This window comes from Cuculus canorus, chromosome 2, assembly GCF_017976375.1.
Source record: "Cuculus canorus isolate bCucCan1 chromosome 2, bCucCan1.pri, whole genome shotgun sequence".
Taxonomy (NCBI): Eukaryota; Metazoa; Chordata; class Aves; order Cuculiformes; family Cuculidae; genus Cuculus; species Cuculus canorus.
This window is the reverse complement of record NC_071402.1, coordinates 80,874,973-80,900,360: the sequence shown is the minus strand read 5'-3', so window position 1 is coordinate 80,900,360 and position 25,388 is coordinate 80,874,973. Positions and strand designations below refer to the sequence as shown.

The window sequence follows — 25,388 nt, the reverse complement described above, 5'->3', positions numbered from 1 at the left end:
GCATGTGGTTTTTCTCAGCTGAAAATGGATAGAATGTGGGGCCGCTTTTGAGTTCTAAGCAATTGAAATGGCTCAACTCTTATTTGAAGTTCAGATTTCACTAGGCACAGCTTCACCACTCCGATATCTTTGAAGAACATTCCATAGGTGTAATATTGAGCCATTTAAAAGCATATTTCACATCTAGTGAATTTTGCAGTTGTGGCATCACATCCAGAATTCAGAATGGTGCTGTTTATTGAGTCAAAGTCTATTAAAAGTCATGCAAATGTTATTGCTTTACTTGATATAGGAAAACATTACCGTATCTCAAAGGGTATACACTGATTTTTTTTTCCCTGTCTCATTTTTAAACATCAAAAAAGTTTTTATTTAGTTAAATAAATACCCTAAGGAGACAGATGTAAAGGAAAATTAATTCTGTAATATCTTCATAAGCCACTATAGGGTTCATATTATGTAGAAGATACTGGTCTATACTCTAAAAATAGATGTTTTGCAAAACATACTGTGATTTAGACACACGTAATTGTCTGAATTTTGTTGTTTCTTGTAATTCTTTCTGACTGTTTTAATATAACTGTGACTGATAGTCAAATTTGCATGTGTTTACTCAAATGTGATTAAACGAGCTAAACTGGTCTATTGAATGGAGATACAGTTGCTCTGTATTTTTATCATTTAACATGCCAACTTCTTTGTGTTTATATAATATAATTTTTCAGGCCGTCAATGTACAACTAGCAGCCATGCCACATGAAGTTTAGGGGATCATTTGTGGGAGACTACATTAATTGTTAGGATAATTATATCTTAATTGTTAAAATAATTAAGACAATAATTATTTTATTAAGAATTCCTTCAACTCCAATTGCTGATGGCTAATTTGTTGGACTTTCTGCTATTTGACAATTGAGTTTGCTAATTATTATTTATCCATAATGCAAATTTTGTGGTAAATTACTATTTGGAAGGCTGCTTCAGCAAATTCTTAGGATAATGTCTAAGATTTCAGACTTCTTTTTCTACAAATATCTGCCAAGATTAATAGTATTTTTTTTTTTTTTGTCTGTGTAAACACTGTTAATGATGCACAGCTTTACAGCGTAATAGCAACATGTGTTGTAAGATGATATCTGGGAAATCATACTGGCAGACCATTTTTTTAAAGGTTCTGATTATACAGAGCTCTGTTAAATTCTCAAAACATTCAAAATAAAAGTTGCCACATGCAGCCACAGTTTTACTGCCTTCTGTAGCTAACTTCTGAGACATGAGCAGGTCTCATGAAAGGCTGTTTAATCCTTTCCCCCATGTTCTTAATGAATGTGTTTGGCATGAAAAATATCTACAGGAAGATTATTGTTAGTAAATTTGATGAATAAACAGGAAGATAATAGGAAGAATCAGATGGTCATTATGTGAAGTGTTATTACATTACCCTAATACATACAAGAATGTTCCTAATGGGAAAAGAAAGCTTTCTTGTCTGGCATTTCCTCAAACTCATGCAAGGGCCACAGATACACGTGACTTGTATAGAGCATCATTGGGGCGGTTTCTTGCTTACCACTGTTTAACTGCAGTAAGAGTATCTAAAAATAGCTTTTCTAGATGAAGAATTATAGTTGTCACAGCAATGCTATGTAAGTGGACAATGAATGTAATCCTGTGGATGGGCTGGGAGCTAGCAGTAACAATCTCCCCCTTAAGGCTCAACATATTTTAAAATAGTCAGTGGCAGCTGCCATTGTGTTTCTTTTTTGTTTCCATTTTCCCAGTAGTTTCTACAGCATTGAACTAGATCTGTGACTAAACACAAGCAAGTGTTTGGAAGCATCACTACAGTTTGACTTCTATAATTGGCAATGCAAGAAAGTGTATCTAAAGTGAAGAGGGCAGGTATGTGCTCAATATGTAGTAATAGATGGAGTGATAGGACCCATACTCCCACATCTGGAACTTTCAAAGAATCAGTAAATGCAGGTGAATTATTTTGTACTTTATCAAGTTCTTTGGTGGAGCTGGTATCAGAGCATGATGTGTCGTGCTGAGGACAATCTTACTGAAGTAGCATTATTCAGGATATGTAAGTATCCTGCTGGTAGTGAAATTAAACAAGACAACTGTGGTCTGCTCTGGAGTGGAAAGCAAAGTCAGCAGGCGTGATTTGCTTAATTAAACTGGTAGACAGGATTCATTTTCAATTTGATATTCCCATTCATCTTGGAAGTAGACTGTTAATATCTAAAGTCTATTGTGGATCAGCATTCCTTTTTCAAACCGGAAAATACCTGAATTGTTACTCTATTTCAGGAACAATCTTTTAGTAGTAATGAATAATACCATATGCATTTTCTTATTGGTGATATCAGAAGACTACTATAGTTTCACTAAGTATCAAAAGATTGTTAATTATATTTGAAAAACACTATGACAGGCTTGGTGGTTTAGAAAACTATACTACACTTACAGGGTGAAGGAGGTAGAAGAAAGACATAGTGGAACAGCATGAAAGAGCAAAAGAGAGAAGCAAAGATGTGATTACTGCTGCAGTCAGTTTCTCACAAAGAAATGCAAAATAAGGGTACAGTGAATCTTCATTAAAAGCAACACTGTTTGGATACAAATTTTATGGAGTATAGTAGGCACTAACTTTAAAAGTAATACTACTTTTAAATACTCCTTCCTTTTACAAGTGCCATTCTAATTAAACACTGTATTAGCATTTGCCTGTATCTAGAACATAAACGTGAGAACAGTGGAAGAGATCCACGTCTGAAAACATAGAATTGCTTATCAGAAAAAGAAAAAAAAAACCCAACAAAAAAGGAAACATCTCTTTGGCTCTTGGTGAGATTGGATAGAGCCTTCTGTAAACCATTACATTTTGTGGGAGAAAGAGAAGGCATTTCATTTTGTATATACGGCTGTTCATACATAACAGTTTATACATAGCCATTAATACATGTACTTATCAAGTGTTATTTTTTCTAGCCATTAAAAAAAAAATGCTTGAATTTGACCCACTGGAGTCAGAGGACAGGATTCTTCTTTAGATCAATTAAACAGGAGATAGTCACAATTTACCTAACAGAAAAAACACTTCATGAGAATATTTTTTTACTGTATATACTTAAAAGACACACACACAGACACACAAATATTTGAGTACTTATTAAACAACTGAATACAACTTGAGATATTGTTCTGCTCTTTCTATGTGGTTGATAAGCTGTGATAAAACTGAGATGCTTTCACCTTCAAGAGTGGAGGTTGTTGGCTTTTTTTCCTAAACACTATTTTAAAGTCCTGTATATTTCCCTTTTTAGCAACAGAAAGAGAAATCCTGCATTCTTATTTTCCTGCTACCATCAAAAGAAAGAAAACCTCCCTCCCAGTAAAAATCTAGATAATGTCTTGGTGTTTATGAAGGGGTAGGCGTGGAGGAGAAAAGAGTTACATAGTGGGTACAAAAGTTAGTTTTGTCTTTTTTGAGGCTTAATAAGAACATAGTCTGTCACATTTTTAATGTTGCCTTGGACTGTCAGTGGGTAAACATGAACTTCTAGTTATTCCTTTTGACCTTAAGATACCCTGCCAAATTCAGTATAAATTGTCTTTGCATCTTTTTGGGGAAAAAAAATAAAGGGAATTCTTTCACTTCCTCTTAATCATTAATTCTTGTAGAACTTTTTTGAGTATGATAGCAATATAGTAAGAAATTTCAGATTGTGTTCTCATCATATTAGGAAGAACAAAACATTAAAGATAGGCTTTTTGTAAGAGAGGCAGAATATGTAGCTCTCCTAAATGGCAAAACAGCTTATCATGGCCTCAGTAGTAAGAACTGCTCACACTGATTCTCTGTCTGATTCACTTCTTCATCTGGGAAATCGGAGGTTTACTTGAGAGGGATTATAGAGCTTCAGAGGAGTATGCAGGTGTTGGAAGCGGCAGTATTCTCCATGCAGTTTTTGACTGAGACTGTGGGAATGACTGTCCCATTAATAATCATAGCTAGGAGTGTTGCTAGGCGATGGAAGAAGGCTGTATACAAGCCCCCCAAAAAGAAGAACAGCACCTGATGGCAGCTTCCTCAGCCCTTTGTCCTCCTTCCAATGCTCTAGGTTTCCTTAAACTTTTAAGTCCTTTTTTTAAAAAATACTGAGGAAAACTAAGCTTTGTCAGTTTTACACCCAATATTAAGCTTGCATTTGAGTTTCTTCTTCACACATATTTTCTTATATAGAATAGTTTTATCTTGATATGTGAATGGAATCCTATTATTCTTCAGGAAGAATGATGTGTGGGTGGGTGTGGCTTTAAAGCCAGAGCTTGCACTAAGAAAACTTAAGAGTTCAGTTCAAACCAGGTGCCTGTTTTCACCATCTGTATTAAACACCAAAAATCTGTTGCCTTCTTTTAGACATTAGAAAGCGAATCAGTGATCTGAGCTCATCGTTTCGCTTTCTAACAGATAAGGCGGCCAAAGGCCAACAGCAGAAAGACTGGCATTTCAGCAAGGATAGGCAATGTCAACCCTCCTGGGTGCCTCCCCAAAGGGAGACCAGAGAGTGTATTGAATTATTATGTTTCCCTTCTTTCTTTTCCTTTTGCCTGCTTCTGCCCCCAGCACGCTGACTCTGCAGGGAGTCCTCTCTGGAAAATCAGATGCTTTCATGAGGGCGAGCATCAGCAAGGGTCTATCTACCTGACAGGAAGACTAAAGTAAACTGTGAGAAGTTAAAATTATTAATAAACATTTGTCTTAATTTTCTTGCCAATGGTGAGAGCAGTATTTCTCTTGTAAGAGTTGTTTAGGTCAAAACGATTTGCAGCTCTGTGCATTGTGCTGTCAGTCTCAGTAGAGCTTAGTGTGAAACCTATTGTTTGCAAGAGTTGTTCCTTTGCAGTTACCCTCTTTGACCATCATTTGCTTTTAAGAATCAGACAGAGCAAGTGTTCAGAATAAATTCTGAACCCCGGTCTTCAACATGTAGCCACTTATCAGTGAGGAAATCAATACGTACTGCCCACAAAATGTTTTGGGAACTTTTTCCTTGAGCACTTCCAAGGTAAGGCTTGCAAAAAATGGATTTCAGGTTCTGGGAATAAAATACATGTCAATTTCCCTTATCAAAGAGCAGTTGAACGATGGCTGTAAAGATGGTCCTGTGCACAGTGTTGAACAGAAAGTGGAAGAAAATAATTAAAATTAATCTGTGTAATCTCCTTCCAAAATAATGATGGCAAACTGAAACTGTTTAAATCCTGACAGATTTCAGTGTTCAAAGAAATCATCTAAGAAATTACACATTTAATTCACTTAACACTGACAGCAACCTGGTCATGTAGGAAGAAAAAGATTGCTGCTTCTAATCTGATTCGGACAGTTTGCATCTCAAAATGTATTTGATGTTCACCTTAAAAAAACTGAAGTATTCTTCAGTATTTGGCATAGGTTAAGTTTCAGCTCTCCTCAAAGTTAGCAGAAACAGGCTAAATCTAGTAAGGAAGTTTCTGTGCAAGCAGAGACATCATAGCTTCCACATGCTGTTTCTTATGGTCTGAAACTTATTTGGCAGTGGCACTTCTGAGTTGGGCCTAAGTGTACCGGGTAGGAGCCTCACAATTAATACATCCAATGGGATATTTCTAACAACTTCAGAACTCAAAAAATCATAAGGATATAGCAAGAGGGTGGAAGAATATTCTTGTATTTTCTCAGACTTGGATTCTTAGGAAATTCTGTTAATTTATTTGAACTTTTTCCAAAATCATATTATTCAGGCATAATTTTTGGTTTTCAGTACCTTTGAGCAAAAAAAATGTGGGAAGGGAACAGAAAATTGTATATAAAAGATTTGCTTAAGTGTGCTTATGACATAGCTTCATTCTTAATTTTCTTGTTTGATGTTCTGTATGTTTATTTTACTGTACAAGTTAATTTAGGAAGGAGCTACAGAGGTTTTATCCTCCACCTTCTACCTCTGAGTTGAATATTATGAGCCTATTTATTCCAAACAGAGTTCAGCAGCCTTTTCAAATCCTTAATTCCAGCTGTCACATGCAAACTACATCTTTGGCTACACCATAAGTGTATCAAAGCATAGGGGTTTCATCTTTATCATGTGAAGGTGGGATTTTTTTACTCAACATTTTGCATCACTGAGTCATACAGATCAGTGTGCAGTGGTATTTCATTTACTGAATGTTCACGTAGCAACTTAGATAGGCATGCTTGTGTTTTTATTCAATAAATTCATAAGGATTAGAAGGCACTTCCTAATTTAGTGACATGAATAATCTGTGTGGCTGTTAATCACGTTTTGTTAGATTGGGGGGGAGAGGGGAGGAGTTAACTCAGCTAAAATTCAAATGTTATCAGTGGGAGAGGGCAAGACAGTTTAACGTGAAATCGGCTCTGAGTAGTACCTAAGGAACACCAAAGCCCCGTTTTTCCTCCTGGTGGGGAAAAACATTTGCCTGCAGAGTTCTGTTCTTTAGCAGGAGCCTGGCGCTGCTGAAACATAGAGGACATTTACCTAAAATAACAGAAAGTTAGTGCTTGGGATTGCTTATCTTTTAAAGAAAATGTTAAAGTCTAAGCCAACATTTCTGCAGCCATCTGTCTTGGGAGGTTCTGAGCAGTCTCTGCTGAAAAAGCCGGACAGCTGGCAGCTAGTGAGCAAGCCAAAGGATGGATAGAACAGGTTTTTCTTAGGTTTTCTTTTTGACCTTTGGGCAATTGCTTCACCTTCCTGTGCTCCTCTGTCTTTTGGCTCCCAAAGTACCAAACAGAACAGACAAAGCTTCACCTGCTGGTGGAGTCTTATTCAAATGCAGGTACATAGAGGACTGTAAAGATGATATCTCATGGAACTAGGGATGATGTACACATCAAGACAGATATGTTCAATGTTAGTGAGTATTCAGCACCTCTGCAAATTGAGATATTTGTGTAAATATCTAATTGTACTTAATCAATTTTGGCCATGTTACCCACGATTGGAATCTCAATTCTGCTTGAGTTTGTGTCAGAAATGACACCAACTTACACAGCACTATAATTTTGGCTGTAACTCCTTGGCATCCTCTTGCTTTTCTAAACTCTTTTATCTGCTGACCTATCCTAATTCCTAATCTTCAGCATGTGAAGAAGCTGTAGGAGGCAGATCTATTCTTCATGGTTTATTCCAGAGCATAAGACTGGACTAGTAAGAGATGAGCATAGACAAGTTTATGCGCTCAAGTCATTGCCTCTGAATTTGATCCGCCTATCAAGGCAGGCACTCTGGAGCTGAATGCAAGTCCTTTTCCTGAGCCTTGGCAACCTAGTGAAAGAAAAGGCTGTTAGCGAGTGTTAACTCTGTGTTTGGGATCAAGGGACTTAAAGGCCCGCCAGCTGGCTTCTCCAATTATCTGAAGTTTTTTTGTGTCCCTCTAGACCTCTGGATAACTGGTGTTGTATGCTGTATTGTTTGCTTTAGTTTCGTTCTAGTGCTGTTTAGCTGGGCTTCAGCACTTTGATAGTCTTTGGTCTTTTTTTCCTTTTTTTCCTTTTTTTTTTTTTTTGTCTCTACCAGTGCAATATTTACACAGACTTTACAGTTTCTATAGTATGAGCATTAGATAATGCATTGGTTTTTGATTAAATGAATGCATAATAGATGGTAATTTTCCTGTTTGGATTTATTTTTAAAATTATATTTACTTTGGCTGTGCTTTGCTTTTGATTTTTTTCCAAAAGAGTATCTGCTGAGCTGTTAGAAATTAGAAAAAATCTTGCTTTATAAGAGGAAAGCGGGAATAGCAAATGTAGTGTGCTATCAAAATTCTTTTCAAACAAAACCCTTCCTTTGTCATGTTAATAACTAAGTGATCAAAACTGAAGATCCTGTGCTCTGTTGTTTAGAGATTTTTGACATAGAACACAGTTCAAATCAATCCAGAGTTGTATATTAAAACTAGCACACTCAAGTCGTTTTTCAAACTACCGTGTGTTTACTGATGTTATATTAGCAGCAGCTTTTGCTTTGAGATGGTGCATCGTACTTTTCCCCCATTTCTGCATTTCCATGATAGCAGAAGAGTGACTGTACTGGAATTTGGGAGAGGAAGAGATGGAGTAAACTCATTGTGCTCAAGTGGAGAAAATCCTCCACTTGGTGACAGAACTCAGGGAGGAGGTGAGCAGGCTGAGGACCTAGAAGTTATTGTATGGAAAGAAAACTATGATATAATTGCCATCACAGAAATGTGGTGGGATGACTCTCATAACTAGAGTTCTGCCACAGTTGGCTATAGATGCTTCAGGTGGGATAGGTGAGGAAGGAGAGGCAGCAGGGTAGCCCTCTCTGTTAGAGAGTGTTTTGATAGCCTTGAGCTCAATGATAGTGATGATTGTGTTGAGTGTCTGTGGGTAAAAATCAGCAGAGCGCCCAATAAGGCAGGTATTATGGTGAGAGTCTGCTATAGACTACCCAGCCAGGAAGAAGAGGCTGATGAGATATTCTACAAGCAACTGTGAGAAGTCTCATGATCACTAGCCCTTGTTCTTGTGGGAGACTTCAACTTACCAGATGTCTGCTGGAAGTACAATACAGCAAAGAGGAAACAGTCAGGAGGTTTCTGGTGTGTGACTACTTCCTGACACAACCAGTGAGTGAACTGCATTCAGCGTTCTGCAGCCTTTATAGAGATTTGATCATATCTTTTCTCTTCTCTACAGAGATGGGAAAGTTGGAATCCTACTGTCATTGCTTGTATGAAGCTAGACACTGCAGTTATAGACAGCCCTTGCGCTGTCTAGAGAACCAGGGCTGCTAATAATTTCTCATTTGTCTACAAACATAAAAGCCAGCTACCATCTGGTACTTACCAATATATAACAACTACCTTTACCTGCAATGACAGGTAATTAGTCTGCCCCCTATTGCTTTTTCACATTAATAATAATAAACATTTCATCCACTGGATTGGTACAATGAAAAACTACAGGGTTTAAAGGGCCCTAAAAAATCATCTAGTGTAACTGTGTTTTCTGTTCTAAAAAAAAAAAAAAAAAGCTGGCACAGAAGAGTTGTGAAAGGTAAAGACATTGCGGATCGTAAAAATCAAAATTGAATCTACCAAAAGAAATCTCATAAGCCACTCACACCATTAGAAACTCAGACCATTCTCCCAACTGATGGTGTAAATCTCACCGTGTGGAATAAACTGAATACAGCCAAATGGGCCTGAAAGTATTTATTCCTGCAAGACACAGAAAATTGTGAAGTTAAGAAATATAAAGCTGAACTGTGAGAGAATATCAAGAAAAAAACTACGGGAAGGGACTACTGTGTCTTAAGAAGTGCTGTAATAAAATGAAACTGTGGCTAAAATCCAAGTACTTATGTCTTTGTTTTAAAAATTCAAGTGTCTCTAGTGGCTGAGCCTGTACTTAGGAGCATGGAAGCCAGCAGTCTTCTTGAGATGTCCATCATATGTCACCATTTGGATTTGGCTGCTTATGTTTTGCAGGCAGAAATTGGCCTATAGGAGTTGAACAGGAAAAAGAGAAACACTGACAGTTCAGTCAGATATATTCAATTTTTGAGGTGCTTTTTGTAGGTACAGTACATATTTTCATACTTAATTTCTTTAAAAATTTTTCCACACAATCTTTATTATGTGGAACTTAATGATAATTTTAAAATTATTGCATAGCCTACCCTTAATTGTCATTTAATTGACTGATGACTGAATTGAATTCAACTGTAAAAAATGACAGAATTCTTCGTACAAAAATTATTATGCTTTTTGTTTTTAGCACAGGGGACAGTCTCTTCAATTTAATAAATTTCATTTCAACAACTTACATCTCTTCTCACACCTTGTACATAATTTCACAAGCCTATAGAAGAAAGACCATAAAGTAAATTCTGGATCAGAATATGTTTTACCTAAATATAGCATTTATATGTATAAGGATTTCAATATTATAATTTCTACATTTAAGATATTAACACATTTTGAAAACAGATGTGCCATTCATGAAATTTATTCTAACTGTATATGCTAACTGCATTGTTTGCTTATCTACCTAAATTTGTATAACACTGTACTCTCAACTTCATATGATGACTTTTTAAAAAAAATTCTTCCATGTGCTCTTGGAACAGATATATATTGGACTAGGATATTTTTATAGCAGTCTTCTTCAAACAGAAGAAGAACTGACTCCCACTTAGAAATGCTTATTTCTTCTCTGTACTGACAGATGGTTCTCTGCCTTAAGGCCAGGATTAATTTTTGCCTTACTACACTGACACTGGACAAACTAAGAGAAACCCAGACTCTGCTCTGATTACGTAATTTTTAGGTAGACTGAGTAGTCAGCTGTAGACTATTCCCCTTGCTCCTTGTTTTAGGCAGAAATATGTGAAAAGAAGCACAGGTTTCCTCTTTCTCATATGACTGAAAAGTTTCATCTGTAATGAAGTAGGACTTGAAGTAACAACAGTTAAAATAAAATGTGTTTTGAATGTTGTTAGACTGCTAGTATTATTTTTTTGAGCAAAACTGAATAAATGAAAGTAAAAGGGGAGTGTAGAAAGGGATAAAGCTTTAGGATCAGTATAGTCTGATGCAAATCCCAGGAAATCATTTATGTGTCATATTATGATTCAGAAAATTCTGTATGTCATTAGTGTGAACCCACCGTAGTTGGCTGTGCAGAGGGATATATACAGGCTGGATCAATGGGCTGAGGCCAACTGTGTGGAATTCAACAAGTTTAAGTGTTGAGTCTTCCACTTGGGCCATAACAATCCCGTGCAATGCTACAGGCCTGGGGATGAAAAGCTGGAAAGCTGCCCAGAGGGAAAGAACCTGGGAAAGTTGGTCAACAGCTGGCTGAATATAAGACAGCAGTGTGCCCAGGTGGCCAAGAAGGCCAATAGCATCCTGGCTTGTATTAGAAATAGCGTGGATAGCAGTAGAAGTGAACTGATCACCCATGTACTTGGTGCTGGTGAGGATACACCTCAAATACTATGTTCAGTTTTGTGTGCCTCACTGCAAGAAAGATATTGAGGCACTGGAGCCTGTGCAAAGAAGAGCAACAAAGCTGGTGAAGGGTCTGAAGCACAAGTCTTGCAAGGAGTGGCTGAGGGAACTGAAGTTGTTTAACCTGAAGAAATGAAGGCTGAGAGGATATCTAATTGCTCTTCAAAGCTACGTGAAAAAAGGTTGTAGCAAGGTGGGTGTCAGTCTCTTCTCTCGAGTAACAAATGACAGGAAAAGAAGAAATGGCCTCAAGCTGTGCCAGGGGTGGTTTAGACTAGATATCAGAAAAAAGAAAAAATCTTCACCAAAAGGGTTACCAAGAGTTTCAAAAGGCTGCTCAGGGAAATGGTTGAGTCACCATCCCTGGAGGTATTTAAAAGCCTTGCAGATGTGGTGCTTATGGACATGGTTTAGTGATGAACTTGGCAGTGTTAGCCTAGGTGTTCAACTCAATGGTCTTACGGGTCTTTTCCAACCTAAATAATTCTATGATTCTATAAGACTTTCTATTAACCGTGCCAAACGCATGATCATTACATGTGCACATGTGAGTTGATGCAACTTACTCAAATTCTCTAAATTTTTTGCTTTACCAGCAATACTGTGGCTCAAGCAACCTTGTTTTATATAGCGTTATTGTCTCGTAGTAGGTAGATTTAAAAATGAAATAGTAGAACCTTTTCATTAAAGGGGTCATTTCAGGATTACATGAGGGGAAAGAGAAAAAAATCTACCTAAGAATCAAGGCAACTTTGTAACTTTTATTAGAAGTCTAAATGATTAAGGTTTGTCCATAGTCTTGTATTTGTATTTTGCAGGTCAAACAAATACTGGGACAGTATGCAGGTGAAATATATATTGGTTATATACTAAATTATGAGGAAGGCAAGACACAGCTTGTGGAGTGATCTTCTAATCTATCTTCTCATGAAAGTAGAGCAATTCAAAAGAAGAAAATTTCATACTGCAAGATTAAGTACTGTTATGATCCAGTTTTCCCTTATGATGGCAGACCTATCCAGAAAATTCTCAGGAAAGTGCTAATGAATCGTCACAGAAAATTGCCTCAAAAGGAATTTTCAGTACCCTAATATGGCAAAAAAAGAGACTGAATTGGCCCTTAAATGTGCGGGAATGAGACCAAAGAGAAGAAGAGAGAAAGCGATCATGTCTGTGCACGCATAATAATGCCACTAATTAATAAGATACTCTGCATAGCTCAGATGGTTTTATTGCCAAAAAGACGTGAAGAGAGCTATGGAGTACTTTTTAAAAAAAACCAACAAAAGAATTACTTAAGATAAGAAAAGTAAGTCTTCTGAAATGAGAGTTGAAGAGTAGTTCAATTTACTCCAGCGTGATCTTTACATATAGGTACAACATTGGTAGAGAAGACAGCTGAAAATTAGGGTTTTTTTCAGCCTTGATGACTAAAGGGTAACGATATGCTTGATTGACAGTTGTCAAAAACTACCATCTTACTAACATGTGTATTCTAGCTGTCAGGATAATTAATGAAGCTCAATTAATAAACTTAGGAAAAATAGAAAGCATATTACTAATGTAAAGATGTATGTTTCAAAACATATTTTAATCCAGATTTTTTTGACTTTTCATGGTTTGGGGGAGGAGAGGCTTCTGGGGTTTTGTTGGGTTTTTGTTTTTGTTTTGTTTCTGTGTTTTTTGCTTTTTTTTTCTGAAAAGCCTTGTCAGATTGAATGACGCAGGTGGTTGGGTTGGGTAGTGCTGTTTATCCTTCTAGCCTTAGAATTCCTCAATATTGGAGTTAGTCTAATTATTCTTCAAAATCCGAGGCAAAAGCAAGAACACTCCATGGTTCTGCCTCCACGTGCTCATCAAAACACTTCTGACTCTCATCGGAATAGAACACCATAATTACATGTCAAGGCTCCAGGGCTTTAGCCAGTTATTTACTGGGTTCAGGGAGGATTAGTTTCTAAACCAGAAGCAATGAAAGACATTTTTTCTCAGCATAGATACTTGTATTCCCCAAGACTTTCTCTGATTCAGGTTAGATTCAATCGGACAGTGAATAATGTTTGTCCAGTACTCTGAAGTGGTGTGGAAAATCCTCTATTTATGTATCTGACTGATATATCTTTCTTATAGAGCCAGAATCATGCTAATAAGCAGATTTACAGCTAGAAAGCAAAATCAATTTTAGTTCATCTTATCTTTTGTAAGGAGCCTTGATAGAGCGATAAATAGTTGTGTTCTTCAGCCCAGGTTATGGGTTGCCCTCATGGGTTGCCCAAGCATATCTAATCAGTTGCTTCTGCCATTAACTGTTCAAGCTCCTGACAGAGCTGAGGGCTTTTACACTTTCTGCTGTTTTACAGGAGTCCAGTCTCATGTGCTTTTCCTACATTCACTGGCTTGTTGTTTACAGCAGGTCAGATTAGAAGATCTAATAACTCACATCGCATTGTGACAATACAGTTCTAGAGAAGAGCCGTAGTATGCTCAGAGTATGCAATTCTCTTTGAGCTAGTTATAATTGTTTATTTTTCCTACTGCTTTGTTCAGTAAACTTGAGCCTGTGGGTTTCAATTTTTCCACTTAAAGTCATTACGGCAGCAGGATTAAAATATGAAATAAAGTTGACTTTTCTAGTACCTAAAAGCTCTATGTTCTGTTTGCTTTTCCGCACTTTCTCTAATATAAGGGCTTTTTACTTGTTAAAGTATTTTAACCATCCATTAGAAAATACGGTAACTATATTTCAGGTTTCCTTTCAGATCATGTGGAATTCACACTTATGAATTGTTCTAGAGCTCCATGAGAGGGGATGTTTGCAATTGGAGCTTTTGTGAATAAAAAATCCCTATGTCTTGTTTAACTTCATTGTTTGTATACTGTCCTCATCCTGTCACATGGTGGTAACCACAGAACTATACTTAAAATATTTAAAATTAATAAAATTGCATACAGAAAATATGAAAAAGGTTATGGATTATATTTAATGGTTAAAAGGTAATTGGGAACTTCACTGGCAGTTTGATCGATGGAGGCACTACCAGTCCTGAGAAGAGACTGGAAAATGCCTGCACCTTGAATCAAAACTGAAACTTTGAGAGCATATCTCTTCCTCAGGAACTTTTGCTGGAATTTCTTAATATCAGGTCAGTAGGGCAGAGGGGAGAATATGAAGAATAAGCTCACAATTAGGGTTTCACCTCTAACATTGAATGTTCAAGCTTATGTTTCACTTAACGAAGGCTGTAAGGAAGCACTTTTTTGTCTGTTCACTCCTTAGCCCAGTGCAGTAAATAGTGCAGTACTTACTAATGCATGCAAGAACTGTTGACGCATATCCACTATAAAATAATTCTGTATTGGCATTTTTCCTAGAGTATGGGAATCTGTACACTAATTCTAATATATTTCAGGTTTTCCCATTATATGCAAGTAGCCTGAGAAGATGGTGGTTTACAGGGAAACTGATGTGTAAGCACTGCTAGAAACTGGGGAATTTAAAAAAAAAAAAAAGAAGTAAAGAAGAATGGATAGGAACAGTGAAAAATACAAGAGTTGAGGAGTGTCAGGAAGTGGTAAAGGTTACTGGTACCTGGTGGAATACTTGCCAAAGTTTTTGCCTCACATTTGGGAAAAAGGGAAGATAGTATCAGAACAAGGAGGGGAAACAGACACATAACGCACTGCACCTGGTGAGACTGTTCCAGAAGAGGATAGTCTCTAAAGTGCCGATGACTGAAATTCATTAAATAAATAGAAGATGAAGACCGATCAAAGTGGATCATTTTTGTGATAAACAGAAATAATGCATTGTAGATCAAAGGAACAGAGCCGCAGTATCGTAGAAGGACTGAATTTGGCAAGGACCTGGAGGTAATCTGGAGGTAGTCTGGTCCAACCGCTGCTCAAGCAGAGCCACCTGGATCCAATTCCCCAAGACCATATTCAGACAACTTTTGAATTTCAAGGATGGAAATTTCATCATCTTTCTGGGCAACTTGTTCTAGTGCTGTCACCCTTACAGTAAATAAGTGTTTCCTGTTTCCTGATATTCAGAGGGAACTTCCTGTCTTTCCATTTGTTACCATTGTCTCTTATCCTGTCACAGGACACCACCGAAAAGAGCCTGATTCTCTCCTCTTTGCACCTACTCTTTAGGTATTTATAGGCATTGATAACATGTCTTGGGCTCCAGTGCTTTGGAAGCATGGAAAAAGGGATCTACTTCCAAAAATACAACTTTTTCTTCTAATTGATCACTGTATCATTTAGTTGTTTCATCTAGCTCCTGTCATGGTGTATAACTAGTCATGAATTACCACTCATTTTCAGAAACTCCTTGTAGATGATTTTTGCTTTTCTTTTCTGCTTTTTTTCCCTTGCATTTTTAAAAAAATACATATAACTGAGTGTTCAACAAAGAGTTTACAGAAATACTTAAATCCCATTTATTTCAAGCAAGGAGCTTCAGTAATGTACTCCAGAGATAAGAGTTAATAACTACCCCAAACCATTTGATTTTCATGCTTTCATCTGAAGAACAGGGTAAGCCATGGTATCGAAGGTCACATTTCTCAGTCTTTCCATTTAAATAGGAATGGTATGTTATATTGTAAACTTTTTTTTATTTGTTGTTGTTGTTGTTGTTATATCTGTGTAAGGTAGGCAACATATACTCAAGCCTGGGTGGTCAGTCAGGATCAGTTGCAATGGAAATAATAAAACAATGTTGGAGGCTGCTCAGATCTTTCTCTTTTTTTCTTAGAGAAAGTTTAATATGGGATGATTTAATCTCTTTCTATTTCCTTAGATCATCCTAAACAAATTTTCTTCATTATTTGTAAAACAAATATATATCAATCTTCCGTCATCAGTCAGTTATTTCCCTTAAAAAATTTTATGTCATATTTCTTGAATTCATGGAATTTTTTCTGTCTTCCTGATAAGAAACAGTCCAAACATTTCCCAAAGACCCATGGCCCTAAACCAATTTCACAAGCATTTGTGTTTGTATTAGCCTGAAATTATGCCAAAAAGAGCAGTCTTTCTTGCTGTTTTGTCACTCATTATCCTGCAAGCATGTGTGTGATATACTACTTTGTTTAGAAATGCACAAGTAAATTTAGGTTTATGTTTATATTCGAGAAGACGAGGCTGAAGAAATACATCTTGCATTTGAAGTGCAATGTAATGAAAGTAGTAGCTCACTTTATGGTCCCCATCAATTCTCGAGAAAGCTCTGCGAGGACCACAGAGGATCTGCTGTACTGTGGCAGTAGAAACGGCCATTGTGTTTGAGGAATAAAGCTGTCAGTCGCATTCTTCCCCTCTTCAGTACAGACAACTTTAAAGAATCTTGGTATTCCACAATAAAGAGAGAAAAGAGACAGAACCTTTTTCTTTTAACTTTTTAATCTACTCATTCCTTTGGAAAGGAAGAACATATACAAGAAGCTCAAAATATGCATTTTATTCTGAGACAGCTCTTAGAGCAAAAAGAGATCTTTTCTTGATCTCCACGGAATAAGGTAATGTTGTAGCAGTCCTACTCAGGCAGGAAAAAATGGGTAAAACATGTACTAGCAATGCAAATGTGGTGCAAGAAGTTATGTGAATTTAAAAATGTGTGAGAAAACAAAAGAAGTGTCCACAACAAAAAACAGTAAATGTTTTGAAATTTGCATTTCCTATACTGAGAACAAGGGGAAAAATATAAAACAAAAAAGAATGAAAAAATATACAAAAAAAGGAAATAATTTTAAAGTGACTCAGAAAATAGACAAACACGGTGTAGTATGAATAAAAATAATACCTGAAAACTCTAAATTCAACTTTATTTAACACCTATTAAAAGCATCAAAACTAAAAGATATAGAATGAATTGCAATGATGAGGGCATATGGAGTACTATACTGTACTGAAAGAGACAGTGGCAGACCAAAGGGCTTAAAAATAAAGTTTTACTATTTCTGTTGAAAAGAAGCCGTTACAAGAAAAGTTAGAGAACTGAACGGGATAACTGTCCTGAAAGTATACTACTGCAAGCAGATCAGCAGTAACATTTTAAAGGCCCCACAAACACATGGAGACACTCTGTAATCATAGAAGCTGCTCACTGCAGAAGTATTAGATGATACACACGAATCTTGGCAGAATCAAGGGACTAATTGATTGGTATTATGATCACAAAACCTAAAACTGCATAAAGCGTGAGTCTTATAAAAGTTTGTGTCTGTTTTTTGGTATATGATGGTATAGAAATCAGTGGAATGTAAAGAAATTTGTTTTCTTTCCAAAACAAATAAAAGAAAAATAAAAAGAGATGAAAATCATGAGCATGTGCTCCTTTATACAATTTGATATTGATTTGATGCATTTGATGCATTTGCTATTAAGCAATGGAAATCAGTAGATACCAAAGATACACTGACACAACAGAGAATTCCACCAAACCTGGAATAGGGAAAGAAATAAAGGGTTGTAAAAGCTGCAGGAACTACGTAAACAGGAATTACATAATTGTAGTTTTTATAAGGTTTTGCTTTCTTCTTTAATCAAAGAAAAGAAATAAACAGATTTCATAGATTTATCAGCACTGCCTCTATAAGAAAGAGCAAAAGAGTACATATTAATGTTCGTACATCTTTCTGCTAGCAGTTACAAAACCTGGGGGAGGGTGTCTTAAATTTTGAGGATGATGTCTTTGACACCATCTAAACTTTTTATTTTTCAACTTCTGTATTGGTGATTATATCCAACTTATATCCAACTTATCCAGGCAAGCCAGGAGTATAATCTCTGTAATCATTCCAGGATGATTTTTTTTTTACTTTTAAATATTGTCAATTAAGAGCATTTGATCATTCTGTCTCCAGAGCCTCTCACTCAAAACATTAGTTCAACATGTTACTCTTCACAGAAAATGTGGTAGCTGAAAAGACAAACTAGTGCTTAAAATGTACTGAAACTTGTAACACCTGATAAAGAGATTATCTCTATTTTAAGATAAGCTAGAAATTTCTTTCAAGAAATGTTCTGGGTTTACCTAAAAGCCACATGGGATGTCACTTACATGCGCACAAAAAAATGGTGGTATCTCTGAGGCATTAAAGAGATTTCAGTCACTAAAAATAATCAGTCATAACTGCTGCTTATTTATTTATATTTCCTTGGCATTCTGAAATACTGTCCATTTTACAAGTTTTAATCACAGTGGACTGACATGAGACATCAATTTAATAGTCCTAAATTTGGGCATATAAGGCATCAAGAAACACCATTTCTCACTTGTGTTTTTCATAGTTTATTCTAGAAAAATTTTAGATAACTTACAAGATAGTATCATCAATGAAGACAGACATTGAATATTGTTTTGATAAGCTATGCAACATAAAAGGCATTATAACAATACAAGACTAAATACAGAAGATAATTAAGGAGACTGAAAATTCAAAGTTGCAGTACTCAGATGATTGGCTTTCCTTCAGTTAGAGAACAAAACTAATATTTAACTTGAAAATTACTAAGAAGGAAACCAGTTTTTCAAGTATTACTGCATTTTTTTTTTTTTTGGAAAAAAACAAACACATTTTTTAAAAACGACACTTTTTTCCATTTGCAGATCTTTCTGTTTATGTATGATTGCTATGCAGTTACTACTATGCTTTAGTTGCATTTAAGATGCCATAAATGCTTAAATGATGGTAACTTAAATAATATAAAAAATATTTTATCTGTATCAGCCTCTAGTGTTTTGTTTTGTTTTATCTACAAATTTATTACATTGTATATCACTGTTTTTATTTGAGGGAATAGAAGAGTTTAATGAAAGAAATGAGGCTTTTTTTTGCAAAAATTAATTCTAATTCTCTCTCCTAACTCTTGTCAAAGTTCTGCTAAGGCTGTAAATTGACTGTAGACTCTTTGCAGTACTTTGAAATTCACTCTTTTGTATCAATGTTTATCAGTACTACCAGCAGTTTAAAGCTAAGGTATCTGTCAGTTCTGAACCTGGCCTTTGCTGATCTGAAAGCCAGAGGGCTTTGCCTTTTGTTTTGTTCCCCTTCAGAACAGTCCCCAGTGCTCGCTCAGGCTTCAGACTTGCCAAGGGCTGAATGTTTCCTAGTCCTGCTGCGTTGCTGGGCTCACTGAGTAGATCTAACCCAGTGAGGGTTTTTGTGAACAGTAACAAATCAATTTTGGAGCAAACCCTATCAGATATGTGTGTTGCAAGTATAAGTTCCTGACATGCATTATGGGTCTTCAAGCTTCTTTTGCTTGTGTATATCTGCTCCTGGGCTAGACTGTGGTTGCTGGTGTAACGCACGCAGTGCTAGCAGTTTGCCTGATTCCTGGGTAACCTGCTACACTCAGACTTGCAGTGCCCCTTGGATCATCCCAATGCAGCCAGGTGCTACACTTGGTACATCCTATGGCTTCGTGCTCTAGGCTTGGAAAAGAGTTTGGACTACTATGGAAGGCAGCTGCTCTCAAGCAGTGTTTCTGTTTCCAGATCCTTCTTCCTTTTCCTTAACAGTATGAGTATTTCAGAGAAATTCTTCTGCTGTTTCCTGATAAAAAGTGTGAGTTATCTCCTAACTATTTTTGAAAATGCGTATTCTGTAACAGGCTCTTTGGACTTATTGTTCCATAAAAGTGACAGAAGCATGTTAATAACTGTAACATTAGCTAAGCAGATGTTTGTCTTCCAGATGTGGTGATATTTATGAACGTTTTACGACTAAAAAGCACTTCAGTACCAGCAATGAAATTAGAAAATACATGATTAATTAAAAGGCATATTAAAGGACTTAGGTCTTGTCCATGTAAATAAAGCTCTAAATTTAATAATGTGTGTGTTGGAATTTAATAATGTCTGTGTATTAATACTGATATTGAATTGGGACAGAACAGGGCAGTGCTGCAGACCAATTTTTGCCTGTTCATTTAGGCTATGATGATGTACTGATTCCATTAAACACCACTGATAAAAATATTTTTAGGTGTGATACCATGTAGCATGCAAGTAAGTTCAAAATCAAATGAATAGCAAATGAAATTAATTAGTATTAAGTTGAATCATCTGAACATAAAACAGTCCACATACTGCAAGTGTTAAAACACAAGAACTGAAATGTTAGATATGCAAATGCATGTATAGTATGCATTGAGGTTTTATTTATAGCAATAAACTTCCACTTTTATTGAAGCACTTAGAAGGATGAGAAAGAATCAGTAATCTATAGCTCTATATTATAAAGGACTGAAAGGAAAGTTTAAATAAACTTCTAGCTTTTAATTTTTTTTTCTATTTTAAAGATTCTTTAAAAATTATTGTGTTAATTCTTATCAATTATAATTCTTTCTTATCAAATATAATACACCCTTATCGATCAAAATTTTAAATATTGCTATGAGTTTACATCACGTTTTTCTGCTATACCAGAAAATAATATTGTAAACCCAGTACTTTTCTTATCAAATATATCTGTTCTGTGCATGCATATAGCTGTGTCTGGCCCTTTTAGTGATAAAAGCAAGTTTATGCTACTTTTTTTCCTTTCCTTATTGCTCACGCTATAGAGCCAAGAATTTGACTTGACTTCAGTACAGCCAGTTGAGAATAGAATTTATTACCACATGAGAAGTAAGACACTGACTTCTTCCTTGTGTGACTCTTGAGTACAGAAGTATTGCAGGTGCCTAACTTGAAGAATATAGGAAATGGAACAGAAAAGACTGATGCTTTTAAGATATCTAGTTTAGTTTTACAGATTCAAAGAAAAAAACATATTGAAAGCCCTCCTCAAGACATGCCTTACTTCAAAATTTAATCATAATTTCTTAGGATCTTGTCCTGTTGAGTTTTGAAAATCTTCAAATCTTTTTGAGCAATCCATTCCAGTGCTTAACCTTGTAAAAAGTTGTCTCCTTACATCTAATGAGAGTTTCCTCTATTACCACTTGTGACTACTGTCCCATCCTGTTGCTGTGCACCTCTAAAGAAAGCTGGGCTCCGTTGGTTCTATTGCTCCTTTTCTGGTACTGGCAGACTGTTATTAGACTCAAGCAAAATAGACCACACGTATGCAGGCTCTCTGTGTACAAGAGATTTTCCAGCATCCAAACCACCTCAGTCTACTCAGCTTGTTGGAGTTCCTCTGAATGTCATCCCATCCCTACAGTGCATTAAACATTCCCTGCAATGTGGTATCATCTGTTGACTTTCATACTGTCCTGTTGTTAATGTTGTCAATGAAGATGTTAAATAGTATCTGGACCAATATCAGCTCTTGAGAAATGTGATTCCCAGAGGCTTACAACCCAGTCAAATTTCCAGTACCTTATGGTCTATCCAACACTAAGTTGTTAGTTTGGCTATAAGGATAACATGGCCTTGCGTGCTCTGTTGGTCTACAACTGGTCATTTCATCATAGAAGACAGGTTGGTTTGGAAGGATTTTCTCTTGGTAAATCCATACTTGCTATCTCAATTCAACTAATTGCTGTTCATGAGCCTAGAAGCCTTTTCTAGGAGGATTTGCTCTATAAATTTGGTAGGGCTTCAGGCAAAGCTGAACAGCCTTGTAATTCCATGAATCTTCCTTGATACTTTTCCCGGACGTGGTTTGCCATTTCCTAGGGAATTCCTCTGCTTGTTTAATAGATAACGGGGAATATTTCTGCAGTGATGGCAGTCACTCCATTCAGAACTGCTAGATGCAGCCTGCACCATTTTGTAATTCCACAGTTTACCCATATATCTCTAACAAGGTTGAAAGAATGAGAGATCGGATGGATGGTACATTTATCAATAGATTGAATTTTCTTAAAAATTTCTGAAAGACAGTAATTGAAGTTTACTAAATAAAGGAGCATTGACCATTGGAATAAACTACCAAGGAAAATAGCTGATAAACCATTTCTTGAACACCTTAAAGCAAAACTAATTCCTTCCTGAACCACATGCATTAATCAAACCTCAGTCAGAGTGGAGCCTTTTGTTTTGTCTGGCACATTAGTGTCTTATTTAATTGTTCCTTCTTGGTTAGAATCTATGGAGTTGCCATTGCAATCTTTTTCTCATATGGAACCATTCTTCAGTACGTTTGATTTAACGGTAGAAAGAATCAGAAGAGTAAGCCAATAACGATAGTTTATTTAATGTTATACTGAAAGAGAAATTACATTCTGCTTTGTGAAAAACTTCTTTCATTTTGGAAGATACAGGATCAAAAGCAAAATACTTTAACAAGCCTTTTTATGGGAATAAGGCTTTATATGATGTGTCTTTCCTACAACTTTAGTGAACAGATGGATAGCAATCGACTATGTGAAGAATTGGGGCACTAAAGAAAATGTCATTTTTTCCCCTACTAGCCATTTATCTATTTATTTCTCTGGGAGAACAGAGGAAAAGTAACTAAATGTTCTGTTTTAACTAAAATGAAAACAAATTTATTAGTCAGGGAAACTCTGTGTTCTGTTTATGCTTTGGGAACAGAGCAAACATATGTCTCCTCTTCATTGTTTGTCATCATCTAGCATGAGGTTATTTCTTGTTGATTATTTGTCCTATGGAACAGATCATAGTAGTGGTATTCTTCATTTTTATCAATTCTAAAGAAATCTAGCAAGCAGTAATAAGTAAACGGCAGAAGAAAATCACACCCTGAGAAGCATTCTAGTAGGTGTTGTTTTTAAAAAGAATCTAAATACATGGCAGTCATAAAATTTCCTAAATAGCAGCATATTGGCTGGTGGAACTGGAGCGTTTCTTCAAGAATAAACAGGTAGAACAGAATCAATTTGGGTTTTAACTCAGTTGTCTCATTACCTGGCTAGAGAAATACAAGGTGGGGGTGGAGGGAAGCTTTTACTTTGATAATACCAGAGATTTATGTTTGCTGTAATTTTAAAACTTTCAGCAAAATCTTATGATATCCCACTTGCGCTAAGCACACTAAAGGAGGGGCACATTGGCACCAGGCTTGGCACTCCAGAATAGGAAGGATGCTAGGCCTACACAGTGGCCCTTAGTGGGGGAGGATCCTTATCGGCTGCAGTGCATTAAGGCTGCCCCTGTGGACTACGTTATATGTTCTTCAGTCTTGTTTTCTCCTTTGACAATTCTTAAAGTTTACCCTTTGTTTCACTTCCTATAAGTTTCTTTGCCTTCCAGAAATCAACTAAGATTTATCCTTTTTTCTGCTCTAATCAGAACTAGGTTAATCCAGGTAATAGAAGCACCAGGATTAGTCATTAATTGATTCTACAACCCTTTACTAAATAGTCGTCCCACAAGCTGCAGGTGTTTCAGCAACTGAGATCTCAAATAGTTCAGTAATTTTCAGAATTCAATGTTAGTTCTATGTTACTGCTCAATATAGTTACAAATTATTACTACTGTAAATCTACTACAAACGTGTCCCCTCACAGCAAAGAAGGCCAACTGCATCCTGTGTTGTATTAAGAGGAATGTCACCAGCAGGTCAAGGGTGGTAATCCATTGTCTCAGTCCTTGTGAGGCCCATCTAGGGTTCTGCATCCAGTTCTCATCTCATCAGTACAAGAGACGTATGCATGTACTGAAGAAGGGCCATGTAGATTATTAAGGGATCAGAGCATCCATCAAATTGGGTAAGGCAGAGAGCTGGCAGTGTTTGGCGTGGAGAAGAGAAGGCTCTGGGGAGGTCTTACCGATACGTATAAATACTTCATGAAGGTGTAGGAATAAAGAAGAGGAAGCCAGACTCTTCTCAGTGGTGCTCACTGACACAATTACTATATTTAAACTTTTTCACTGTAAGGATGATCAAATACTGAACAGACTACTCAGAGACGATGTGGGGCCTCCTTCCGTGGAGATATTCAGAGTCTGACTGGCCACAGCCCTGAGCAACTTGCAGCAGTTAATACTGCTCTAACTAGGGGCTGTTTGGAATGGACAGTCTCTGGAAGTCCCTTCTGATCTCAGCTGCTCAATGATTCTCTGAAAGGAATTTTACATTTTAAAGTTGTCCATCACATATAGTTTTTGCAAGGAGTAAAAACAATATGTGGACACACCCCAACATTAGTAAGAACTGGTAAAGAAAGAATAGCTGGTAGCACATGTAGAGATAGTAAGGGGGAGGCAAAGAGGACTCCTAAGTTCCAATGAAGATTCTACATTGAAAAACTACACATTTTTTTCTTAACATAACTTCAGCGTGTTTCAGTATTATGGTTTCAGTGGAAGGATATTTTAATAGAAATCTCACCATCATCTAGTAACATTTTAGAGTCCTCTTTTTTTGATCTGCTATTAGCCTGCTGAATGCTGAGTCTAAGAGAAGCAATTTTTTATCTTAGTAAAGATAAAAAAGTGCATTGTATGCCACTGAAATAATGTCCTTTAAGATAACATTATTAAAATCTGCCTTTAGAATGTCCAAGGAGCTTTTACCTGTTAGTATTTACCTACCTTTAACCAAAATGTATTTAAGCTCCTGTTACAGTGGAGAAGAAAGCTATATCTCTTTACCAGCTGTAAGAGCCACCGAATTTTACCAAACATAATGTTCATTATTTGAAATTCGATGTCTTTACTATAATCAACTAATGTATTATATAAAAATAGAGCATTTAAACAACCATTTTCAATAATCCAGAAAGAATCTTGACCTATGAGGATGTAATACCAGCTTGTGAATGAACAAAAAAAGTGGTTTTGCGGATATTAGTTTCAGAAACGTCAGGGTAGCTTCCTTAACAGGATTCAACTTACAAAAATATTGCCTATTACATGTAAACATTATGTAGTTACCAGGAAGCATCCCATTTTGCAGTGGTCACTGCACTATATACAGTTATGGGGTTATATTGGTTTCCTAGGAAACATCCCAATCAAGCATATTTCTTGATTGAACAGTGCCTATTATACATACTAGTGTGAAATTCTACAGGAAGGGCAGAAAGATCTACTGATGTCTGAGTCAATCACTTCATTGCCTTTAGCTGAGTCTTCTCTCTTGTCTTTCCCTTGGTGTTTGTGACACAGAGATAGAGAAGTTGGAACACTATGCTGTTCTTTTGTTGCCCTTTATATATTTTCTGAGCTTTCCTGCATTTGGCGAGAGACTGATTAGCTCAGAGTTTCATGGGAACAGGTAGCAAAATGCCAGGTATTATGTTGTTTTCTCCAAGTCCTGTCAGTTATGTTTTACCTGTCATTTCATACAATACTAAAGGCAAGTGACTATATTATCACAAGTTTTCTGTGACTGGCAGCTGTTACTGGCATCATATATTTAGGAACAGCTGTTGTTGTTTTATTAGAAAATACTCCATTGATG

The 25,388-nt window shown here is 36.4% G+C and overlaps 1 protein-coding gene across 8 annotated transcripts in view; it reads left to right on the top strand.

The window, feature by feature from the left end:
* The window catches only part of CDH18 (cadherin 18), a 557,226-nt gene that overhangs the window by 256,992 nt on the left and 274,846 nt on the right, over nt 1–25,388 (top strand). The window lies entirely within an intron of this gene.